Below are 12,338 nucleotides of genomic sequence, written 5' to 3' on the forward strand. Positions count from 1 at the left end.
ATCCAGCCGGCAAAGGCCTCTATCGAAGTGGTCGCTGCGACCCGGGCAAAGCCGGCTGAGACTACGCCAGTGGAAACAGCCTCTGGGCCCAGAGTATCCCTGCCAGCCCGGAGGGAATCCTCTTTCCAGCCCATCGTTAAGACCTCTGTGAAGACCCCGGCGGAAAAAGAGGGGGGGCGGGTTGTTAGGCAGAAACCTGTGCTGTTCCCTCTGGGACCACTGCAAAAGATTTAAGACTACAGGTTTGGCAGTAAACCCACTTGGTAGCAGTCTGTACCACAAAGATTCACTTGATAGCTGTGGCTGAGCAGTCAGACTTCCCTCAAGAAGAGTTAGGCAGTATACAGAGTATTCACAATAGGTCAAAAGAACACAGTAGAACAAGTAAACACTGACCAGGGCTTGTTGTAAAAGAGATATAATTATTTATTTAAAACCACATCTAGAAAAACACAGAGGCAATAATAGTAAGCAATTCAAAAACACGGTCACTAAACGATATACACTCCCTTAGAAGAATATTAGACAAATCTTAAGTAAAGCCCCACTTATTTTCAGACAGCGGTGAGCGCTTAACGTAGATGGCACTCTAATAATTCGTTTTAAAAGGGAGAGAAAAGCAGAGAATAAATTGAAACAGATCCCAACACTTTTTCACGAACACAACAAGAGAGGAAGGCAAAGTAAAACCGTGAAGTTAGAGTTCAGTAGGCTGGATCCACTTTAAGAGGATCAAACGAAATGTGTCCAAGGTCACACGGTTGCAGTGCACAAAAGTCTTGAAAAGGTTCAAAAAGAGTTGGACCAAAGAAAGGGACCAGTTAGAAGGTCAAGGCGGCCAGCCCAGTCCAGAAGGTTAAGGGGTTATTATTACCTTGTAGCGATCTTTAGAAAGGGAGGCCTGGCGGACACGTTACCTTAAAGTGGTGAGAATACTCCAACGGGGGCAGTTGTTCCTGGCAGCGGATGCAAGTCAGTGCATCGTCCGGGGGAAGAGAGGATCTCGTCGGGGAGGAAGACAGGAGTCCGTTGCACTGCCAGGGAAGAAACCAGCCGCGGAGTTTCTCAGGTAAAAGGAGCGGTCTTTGATTCGCGGTCCAGTGGTAAGTGGCTATCCGGTTGCCGGGGTGCTTGGCACGGGCAATTCGACCACAAGCCGGTCTGGGGTGCGAACAGAAGAAGGTAAAACTGGTTGTGCCCACCAGTCAGGGGAAGAAGCCTCTCCAGCCGGGAGATCTTCTCTGTCGTCGCAAAGTGGTGAGTCGGTTCCACAGGGCTCCACCGGTGGTGTTGTCGTGGTAGGTCGGCTCAGCTTCTCCCTCGTCGGATTCTCAGGTACTGTGGCGACTTCTGAAGTTCCAGTCCCCAAAGCCCTGCTTTTATGCAGCACACCCCCATTCACTCAGCCTAGCTGTCAATCAAACATGCTAAGTGGTGAGCCGGCCGGCTCACCACTTGGGCCAGTCACACAAGAGTGCGACTTGAGTTACCAAGGTACTCAGTCCAGGGTGCCTAAACCCCCTCCCACACCCCCTGTGGTACCCAGACAGAGTGGCACCACTTTTGGAGGCTTCTGTGGAGAAGCCTGCCAAAAAGTGGAACAAAGGGCTCGACTTGGGTTGGAGTCACAGAAGAGAACACAAACACAATTTTAGAATCGAGTCCTGGCAAAAAATACCAACCGACGAATTAATATTAAATAAATAAACCGGCGGTATGTTCGAGGCTATGAGAATTAAATAATTAAAGTTGGTAGCCTCGAATAATGGGAAAATCCCATAGGGATATATTCGCGGTCGAATATGAAAAGTAGTATCCACTGCCACCAGCCAAAGCTCGATTAGGGGGGACGGAGACGTGTCCCCTCGACTTACAGACCCCGGGGCAATCGAATTGCCCCGACCAGTGCATCCACAATATGATGGTTTGTACTGGTTTCGGTTAATAATTTGGGACTAGTAAAGCCAATGGTGACTTTACATGCCCTGGGAGACAGTAGTCAGTCCCAGGGTATGGAGTCTATGGTGGGGTGTCACTATGACACCCTGTGTCACTGCACGGAGGGTGCTGTGTAACACACATAGTAAAAACACATGAGATCCTATGGAGTAAAGGATCCCATAGCCCATAAAACACATTAGCAGTCAAAGGAACACCATAAATCATGTTCAAGAGTCGGAGAAAAAAGAAATCCAGCAAAGCTGCTGGGGCACTCACTAGGTTAGGAAATTGAGCCTAAAGAGAGAATTCTCCCTAACACCGGTGGCCATTACAGACTCGGAATCAGCCTCTGAGGAGGATCTGGTGGAAACCGGGAAGGGCCTCAACGAGAGGTTTATAGGCCTCAACGAGAAGGTTCGATCCCAGGGGACGGTTCCCGCTGATGTGATCGAAGATAGCGACAATGGCGATGAAGAGGGCCCAGTGGAGCAGCCATCCCGTCCGTCGCAGCCATTACCCGAGCCCCAGGATAGCTCGGCAGCCATTTTGTTGGCGATCCAATCCTTATGTACTGAGATGAGGACAAGGTTACCACGGACCCTGATGGAGGATCCAGAACCAGGCCCGTCGGGAAGCCCTCCGAACAAGCGGAGGAGAGTCCACCCCGCTCCTCCCTTCGTGCCTGCGAGGCCTGTGGACTCATCCCCCTCCCCGGACCCTAGAGAGGATACGGCGACGGGGACGGACGACGATGGCGGTGATGTCACAACGGACATCCCGTCATCACCCCCCCCTCGGCCTTCTCCACCCGACGAAATTGGCTCCTTTCACGCCATGATAACCAAGGCATCCAAGCTCTTCCAGCTCTGCCCTGAGGAACAGAAAAAGGAAGGGTTTCTTTACCAACGACGAGAGGCCAAGAGGAAGACGGTCCTGGCGGTGCCGTTGTTCGACGACATCTGGGACGAGGGGCTGGCTATCCTCAAGAACCCTTCCACGACACCTGCCAAGAGGGACAGGTACAAGAAGAAGTACTAAGTCCCCGATGCCGCCCCCTTGTGCCTCAGGGCCCAGCCCACGCCGGACTCTGTCGTCTCGGCAGCGGCCAAGAAGAAAGCAGCGGGTGCGGCGGCTTCAACTTCCACTTCCCCGCCGAACAGCGAGGGCAAGAAGTTGGACTCCATGGGACGACGAGTCAACTCGTCGGCGGCGACGACGATTAAGGCGGCCAATGCCTTAGTGATCGTGGCCCGCTACGACAGGGACCTTTGGTTCAAGATAGCTCCCCTGCTAGACTTCCTACCGGACGACAAGAGGGCGGAGGCCCTACAAATTCTGCAGGAAGGAGAGGTGGCGTCGGATCACGCCATAACGGTGGCAACGGACATTGCCGATACCGGATTTCGCCAACTGGGCAACAGGGTTTCCCTCCGACGACGAGGATGGCTCAAGGCAACAGACTTTTGCCAGGACATCCAACCAGAGTGTTGGATATGCCGTTCGACGACAACAACCTTTTTGGGAAGACGGTGGACGAGTCGCTCCAGGCCATCAAGACCAACTCAGAGACGGCCCGGGCCCTAGGGGTACTTCAACAACGACGGCCCTTTCGGAGCTCCGGAGGCAGACAGGGTGCCTCCAAGGGATTCAGTGGTGGCTCTTCTACATACCGCCAGGCGGCCGCTCCTCGTCCCAGGAGGCCTACAGAGGTTGCGGCAAGCAAGGGGGATCCTGCCGTCGTCGTCAAGGAGGCCAAGGCGGCAAGGCCTCCTGCAAGCAAGACTGAACCGGCTGTGGTGTCGGGCCCCCACCGAAGCACCCTGGTGGGAGGCTGGCTGACGAAGTTTGTCAGTGTGTGGGAATCCATCTCCACTGACCGTTGGGTGCTGGACACCCTGGCCAATGAGCACTCGCTGGAATTCCAAAAGAAGTGTCCTTGCATTCCTCCCGTGGCCAGGAAGGAGAATCACGTCCCTCAACTGCTGTTGGAGGTAAGGGCGATGCTCAAGAAAGGTGCCATCGAGCTTGTCCCCAGGAGTCTCCGGGGCTCCGCAGTGTACTCAAGGTACTTCCTCGTCAGAAAGAAGACAGGCGGTTGGCGCCCCATCCTGGACCTGCGTCGGTTAAACAAGTACATCAAGGCGCAGAAATTCAGGATGGTCACCCTCCAGCACGTGCTGGGACAGCTGGAGGAGGGCGACTTCCTATCGTCGTTGGACCTGGAGGATGCTTACTTCCACATCCCCATTCTAAAAGGACACAGAAAGTTTCTCAGGCTTGTGGTTCAGGGACGCCACTACCAATTCAGAGCCCTGCCGTTCGGATTAAAGTCAGCACCCACGGTATTCACCAAGTGCCTGGCACCAGTGGCGGCGCGACTGCGCCTGCAGGGGATCGACGTCTACCCCTACCTGGACGACTGGCTAATCCGGGCAAGGACAAGAGAACTCGCTGTCGAACACACAGCGACGACCGTCCGCCGTCCGGCTGCTCACGGAACTGGGATTCGCCATCAACTACCCCAAATCCCACCTGGTTCCGTCGCAAGTAGTACTGTTTCTGGGAGCGAAGCTCTATACAGTGGGGCAATTGGCCTCGCGGCTGGGGGAGAGGACGAAGGCCATTCTGGTCAAGGTGCGGCGCCTGCTAGCCACGGACGTGGCCAGGGTGAGGTCCATCAAGTCCCTCCTCGGGAGGATGTCCTCATGCATCTACCTTGTACCCCTTTGCAGACTTCGGATGCATCCGCTACAGGAGTTCCTCGACGCCCGCTGGTTTCAGGCGACGGGCTGCTTCGAAGACAGAATCCCTCTCGACGAGGAGTCCCGTCGGGCGATCCTTTGGTGGGGTACCTGTGCGCACCTCACTACAGGCACGGACTTTCAGACCCCGGCGTTTCAGGAGACGGTGACGACGGACGCCTTGCTGGGGGCTTGGGGGGCCCACACTGGAGATCTCCACGCAAGAGGCCTTTGGCTCCCGGAGGAGAGGTCTCTCCACATCAACATTCTGGAGCTCCGAGCAGTGTTCTGGGCGCTCAAGTCGTTCCTTCCGTCCCTCAAGGACAAAGTGGTGAGGATCTTCACCGACAACACCACCACAATGTTCTACATACGGAAGCAGGGAGGCACCAGATCCCCAGCCCTATCCAAGGAGGCACAGGATCTGTGGCACTTGGCTGTCGCCCAGGGGATGTTTCTGGTTCCCTTCCACTTGGCAGGAGTAAAAAACACCATCGCCGACTCACTCTGCAGGGAGCTGCGCTCGTGCCACACGTGGGAACTACGTCAGGACCAGGTGGATCGGCTCTTTCGATGATGGGGCAAACCCCGGATCGAACTTTTCACGACGGTGACGAACTGGTTCGCCAGCAGGTTCCCGCAGCCGAGGAGCATGGGCGATGCTTTCTCGTTCCCTTGGGACGGCCTGTTTCTATACGCGTTCCCTCCGTTGCCGTTGCTGCTCCGTCTCATCAACCAGCTCAAGAAGTCCAGGTGCAGAATGATTCTTGTCGCACCGGCGTGGCTGAGGCAGATCTGGTTCCAGGACCTTCTGGACTTTTTAATGTCCCCACCAGTCATGCTGCCGGCGGACGCGGATCTTCTCTCCAGAGAAGGAGGCGCCATTCTTCATCATGACCCAGAGTCGCTGAACTTGCAGACCTGGCTCCTGCAGCACTAGAGTTTGTAGGGTACGATATCCCGGCTGACTGCAGTGAGGTTCTTGCAAAACCCAGGGCGTCCTCAACTCTCAAGTGTTACGGTCATAAGTGGAAGAGGTTCTCTGTCTGGTGCTGTGCACAGAAGATTAACCCTCTGTGGATTACGGCCCCTCAAGTACTGCCGTACCTACTGTCGCTGGCCAAAGCTGGACTGGCTCACGCCTCCATCAAAATACATCTGGCTGCCATCTCCCGATATACCAGGACTACGGGACGGGCGTCCTTGTGGTCTCATCGTCTGGTGAAGGAATTTATGAAGGGACTTTTCCGATCGTTCCCGCCAGTGAAGGCTCCTGCCCCAGCGTGGGAGCTTAATGTGGTGCTGACCAGGCTCTTGGGGGCCCCATTCGAGCCTATGCATTCGGCGCCTTTGAAGTTCCTGTCATGGAAGACAGCGTTCCTCGTGGCCATCACCTCCGCACGACGAGTGGGAGAGATCCAGGCCCTATCTTGCAAGCCTCCATACTTGACTTTTCATGACACGAGGGTGGTGCTGAGGACGCACCCCTCCTTCATGCCCAAGGTGCCGTTGGACTTCCACCTCAATGAGCCCTTGGTGTTACCAGTTTTCTTCCCGTCGCCTTTGTCTCCGGCCGAGAGAACTTTGCACTCGCTGGATGTAGCTAGAGCGCTGAAGTTCTACGTGGACCGCACAAAGAGTTTTCGGAAGACGTCACAGCTGTTTGTGAACTTTGAGTCTGTGAATCAAGGGAAGGCTCTCTCGAAGACTTCCATTTCCAGATGGCTCTCCGGCTGCATCATGCACTGTCACTGGTTGGCAAACCGACCGCTGCCCGGCTGTCCGAGAGCCCATTCGACCAGAGCGATCGCTGCTACCACGGCGTTCCTGTCTGGTGTGCCCCTGCTGGACATCTGCAGGGCTGCTACGTGGAGGTCGACGCACACCTTCACAAGATTCTACTGCGTCGATCGGGACTCCAGGGAGGAGTCCAGGGTCGGCCATGCAGTGCTGTGCAACCTGTTCGCCTAAGATGAGCCTGGTGAGGAGGTAAGAATTGCTTAATGTTGAGTTTTGGATGTAATGCTTAATATTGAGACTTTGCCACCTCCCGTGGTTGTGCATGTGTGTACTGCTATGTATTCTTTTATTCATGAGCATGTGAATCCATGCCAGACCCCATGCTGGAGAAGGAACAAGTTACTTACCTGTAACTGTTGTTCTCCAGCATGGGTCTGGCATGGATTCACATGCGAACCCTCCCACCTACCCCTCTGCAGCTCTTCACTTGGTCATACTGCCACTTGCGTGCTACCAAATCTGAGGATGGCTGCCAGAGGCAGGGCTTAGTGAGAGGGCAGTCATTGACTGGGGGCAGTATGACCCAGAGATCAGTGATTGGTTACTACTAAGAAAGACAGATCAGAAACTAAACTGATACTGATTTTTTCTTTACTGAGGATTCCCAGCCTGACGACGGGGAATATTCATGAGCATGTGAATCCATGCCAGACCCTTGCTGGAGAACAACAGTTACAGGTAAGTAACTTGTTCCTTCGGGAAAACCATTGGGCTAGGAGGACGTGGTACCCGGAACTTCTGGACATGTCCATCATCCCTCCAATACGTCTTCCACAAAGAGAGGATCTTCTCTTCCAAGAGAAAAGTCGGGTTCTCCATCCAGAGGTCAAAACCCTCAGCCTTCACGCATGATTTCTGAGAGGCTGAGATATAAGGATTGGGACCTCCCGGAAGACATAATGGAGATTTTGCTTTCGGCCAGGAGCCCAGCAACTAAATCTCTGTACCGTTGCCATTGGAATAAGTTTAGCAACTGGTGCAGGGATAAGAATGTGGATCCATTCCTATGTGGCATCCCTATGGTGTTTTCTTTCCTGTTACATTTAGCCAATCTGGAGCTCCAGATTGGAACGATAAAGGGATACCAAGCTGCGTTGCCCCCATCTTTAAGCGCTCCTCTGAAGAGGTTTCTTATTTCAAGATACCACTGATTGTGCAATTCCTACTAACGTGTACCCTCCAGTCCCATTTCACGTGCCCGTTTGGGATTTAAATCTGGTATTAAAATTTCTCCCATGCATCCCATTTGAGCAATTACATTCATGTGCTCTAAGGCTCCTTACTTTTAAAACAATCCTACTAGTGGCTCTAACATCAGCCTGCAGGGTGAGTGAGTTACAGGCTCTTTCTTGTAAGCCTCCTTACACAATTTTCCATCCTCAAAGTCAAACCATCCTTCCTGCCTAGGGTAGTCTCTGACTTCCATTTGTCTCAAAAGATAACACTGCTAACTTTTTATCCTCACGCAAGTAAGGAGGAAGAAAGATTTCACAGGCTAGACCCAAAAAGGGATCTAAGTTGTTCCATGTGCTAAAATTGCGACACAAAAGATTGCTGCAAAAAGGCAGTGGTTTTGCCGCCGCAATCCATGTAAAGGATGCAGGGGACACCCCCGCAACCCTTGGACCCATTATACCATTTAAGGAGAGCGGGGGACACCCCTGCAACCCCCGCTCCTCTTAAATGGTGTAATGAGGTAGAACTTTAACGGGTCAAACCCCAGAATTTTTGCTGCAATTTTTTTGTACAGGCAACTTTTTTGCTGCAATTTTATCATTGCATACCCTCTACGTTTTTATATTTCAAGACTTGCTAAATTTCGACAAGATGACCAACTCTTCATTAGGTATACCAGCCACAAATTGGGCCTGGCAGTAACCAAACAGACTATATCCAGATGGATAATTTTAGCAATTGTAGAAATGTATAGATTGGCAGGTAAAGAACCACCGGATGGGCTCAGAGCTCATTCCACTAGGGGCATGGCAACTTCTGCTGCTCTGCAAAGGGGTGTCCCGGTAAATGATATCTGTGCAGCGGCCACCTGGTCGTCTATGCATACATTCGTAAAACATCACTGTTTAGACTCAACCTCGTATCAAGGAGGTCTTTTTTACAAAAGGCCGTTCTTCATATGGTCCATTAGTAAATTCATTGGTACTCCCTCCTCCAAATTGTCACTGCTTTGGGAGTTTATCAAAGATTAGGAATATGTGGGAGGACACAATCCATTCAAAGAACAAGTTATTACCCCAGGTAACGTTCTTTCGACTGGATGTTCCTCCCACGTATTCCTCATTGCCCCTCCCAGACTACCCCGCCGTACAATTTACGTGTTTTACACTCCGCGCTTTCTGAGAGTTTGCGGTCTTGGGGTACGCCTTGTCAATCCCTCAATTGATGAGAAAGAAAAAACAGAAATGAAGCCAACGGGCACGGCTTGAGCTATTTGTATTACTGATGGCGTCGACACTCTATGGCAGCCCTGGAGGGACATCGACGCCACGACATCGAGCACATCGCCCTCTGGTGAGGAATTTTTTTTTCCTAAGTAGCAAAGCTGACATTGCGTATATGAAAGATGAGGAATACGTGGGAGGAACATCCAGTCGAAAGAATGTTACCAGGTTAAGTAACCTCTCAAGAATTCCCTGTGCAATCCTATCCCCAGAACGCATCTCAAACGGGGTTTCTCCATGATTTTGCAAGAGTAATTTTATGTCTCCCCTAAAGTCTGGATCTATAACTCCTGCAAGTACATACAGACCACATTTCCAGGCTAAACCAGATTTTGGTGTCAGCCTAACATAACAACCAGAGGGGGGGTATTAGAACTAAGTCAGTGGGAATCAGTCCTCTTTTCCCAGGAGAGATGGTGGGCTCTCTACTGCTGCATATTGTCAAACCCGATAGATTCTTTTGTGGCGGTAGTGGGAGTCTGATGCTCGGTTACTAAGTTTCTGAAATGTTAGGTTTCCCCACCTTCTTTCAATTGAGTCATATCCCACTGCTGATACCATATGTGAGGGAGGCATGGTATCACAAGTAGACACTGACACAAGAGCTGCACATTTCAAAACCTTTATTGATGGTTTAAAAAGGGTTGGAAAACTCCTATCTGCCCTATAACTAAGATGAGAGTATTCTCGACCATCAAACAAAAAGAAAATACTGTCGTAATCAGTCTTTAGTCAAAATAAAATGGCATTTACTAATAAACCTAATGCCTGCACTCTTTCTAATACAATAAATGTGTAAAGGGAATGTGTAATGCAAAAAGGAAAATCAGTGTTCAAAAGAAATGTTAGTATCGCTGAGTAAACTCCCTTCCCCACATTTTATAGCATGGGGTAAGATGACATGCTTCGAACTTGCAAAACACTCTGGCTTTGTACACAAGGATGCAGTTCGTTTCATGGACCAAGGCCCACTTGGCCTTCCACGGAAAGTCGCTAGTTCATCCGCTGGACCTCTTGGCTTTCTTTCACTCCAGCCCAGGTCACCTTCCAGCTGTAATACAGTTCAACAAAAATTTGTTTCCTTCTGGTTACCACAATTAAGTTACAGGTTTCCCTCTGCCGGGCGCAAACCTTTCAATCACAATTTGTGGGGGTGCCCGTCCCCAAGCTTCAATAGCAACTTCATGTGCACCCCTGCGTTGGGCTCAAGCCTTCTTTCACTTTCCTTCTACTGTTGAAGACTTTCGAAACTGTGAGGCATTTGTTCTTACCTCAACATGACCACTTCAACCTTCTTTCCTCAAACCTCACTTTTTCTCTTATACACCAAGGCCTCTTGATAAATGTAGTTTCAAGCACATTACTTATTTCAAAGTTCAAAGACATCTCTCTCATTCAGGTTCCCCTCTGCTGGGATCAAACCTAACAGTTCAAATCTTGCATCTCAGTTTCTCTTTCTGCCTGCCGCTTCTACGGCATCAGCCATTTCAGAGAGACTTTCAATTGGGCAATCTTTATTCGCCAAACCACTCTCTTACTTTGTATCTTCAATTTACAGTTCTTTACAATGCGTTGCGCTCTCTCTCATCTTATCGGGACAATGCCAACCTTCATTCGTCGGATACTGTTTTCGTCAAGTTTCATTTAATGAAAACCGGACTTTCATTCCTTCCACCAACTCAGCGGCTGTGTTAAATCATTTTTGTCTTTCGCTGCTTTGATCCTGAAGTCAAGTCTGATACCACAACGGCTGCTGCACCTCTCCAACTCTGCCGATGGTGGGTGGTGTCCTTGAAACACAAAAGAGGTTTGTCTCTTCTCTTTGACTGGGCTTTCTTCCGTAACCTTCAAGGCCCTTCAGAGGTAACGATCTCTCACCGGGGTGTCCAAGGTTTCTCTGCAACTTTGTGACGTCCCTCGGCCTGTCACTCTGCTCCACCTGGTTTGTCGTCGCCCTGGAAGACCTGCTTCTTCTCGTGCATCGCCTTGCTCAGAGTGTGTCTCAGTGTTCCACCTTTTAACCATGTGGGGAGAGTTAATAGGTCCCAGGTGTATGTAATTATGATCAAGTGCCTGACCCTGCCTGATCTTATTAGTAGGACACGTCCAATGTATTCCCTCGGCTCAGTGTTTGTGTAGGAAGGAGGGGAGGGACTGGGAAGTTGGAATATCCTATAAAAAAGGATAGGACAGGGGTATTTGGAAAGGGGGGATACCATGTCTCGCCATTGGGCGTTCCTCCCCCACTCCCCGAGGTCCCCCACCCAGGCGATCCTCCTGCACTTGTCCACCCACGCGGTCTAGATCGAAAGGCGATGGCTTTGCCCTGGCCACCCGAGCAAGGGATCCCCGGGGGTAAAAACAGTGAAACACCCTCTGGTATTTCACAGTGCTTAAAAAGATGAGAGGGAGAGAGAGAGGGCGGGGGTGGCCTTAGGCCAACTAAGTCTCTAATAAAACCCCTTGAACTACATTTGAGATTCAGAAAGTTTCTTGTGCTGTCTGTGACATATACCAATATTTTCAATGTAAGAACATAGTCAAGCCAGCTGTGCTCAATATTGCTAACATTGCACTGTGAGAGAATATGCTCATGCCCGCTATGCCAATATATGCCACTGTAAGAAGTCAGTCATATTGGCTGTGCACATTAATTGCAGTATTGTCACTGTAGGAAGACAAGTTTATGCAAGCTGTGTCTATGTATACCAGAATTCCCATGTAGCACATTGGGCCTCATTACGAGTCTGGCGGTAACCGAGGCGGTAAAACCGCCTGGTTACCGCCAGACTCGTATTACCATTCCGCCTCCGTGATTCCCGGAATTACCGGGGCATTACAACCCCGGTTTTCCGGGAATCACGGAGGCGGAATGGTGTTAATTCCCATTCCCATTGAGTCCTATGGGACTCAATGGGAATGGGGATCATGGAAACACCGGCAGCATCTCGTAATGCTGCCGGTGTTTCCTCGTCCGCCGGCAGGCGGGCGGTGTTAAACCCGCCAGGTCAAACCTGGCGGGAACATCACCTCCCGCCTGCAGGAGTCGGGATCAGGCGGTCCGGAAACAACGGTGGCGGCGGGTTTACCGCCACCGTTATTTCCGGACCGCCTGATTTGTAATGAGGCCCATTGTCTTGGATTTGGTTCCCTCTGAAAATATGCTAGGGCAGCTAGAACGCACACTGCTCCCTCCCCGGACATAGCAGCCTCCCATGTACACTCCGGCCACACTTTCATAGAAGCATTGCACGCACACACACGTACAAATGCCTACATGTAGACAAATGCACGCTCACATTCAGAAAGATACACATTTAGACAACACTCACACATAGTTTTATTTGTTATACTTGCCTTTGTTTCCTGTGCCTGGTCCCTCAATCTGCCTGATTAT

This window comes from Ambystoma mexicanum, chromosome 10 (genome assembly GCF_040938575.1).
Source record: "Ambystoma mexicanum isolate Mex_15411 chromosome 10, UKY_AmexF1_1, whole genome shotgun sequence".
Taxonomy (NCBI): domain Eukaryota; kingdom Metazoa; phylum Chordata; class Amphibia; order Caudata; family Ambystomatidae; genus Ambystoma; species Ambystoma mexicanum.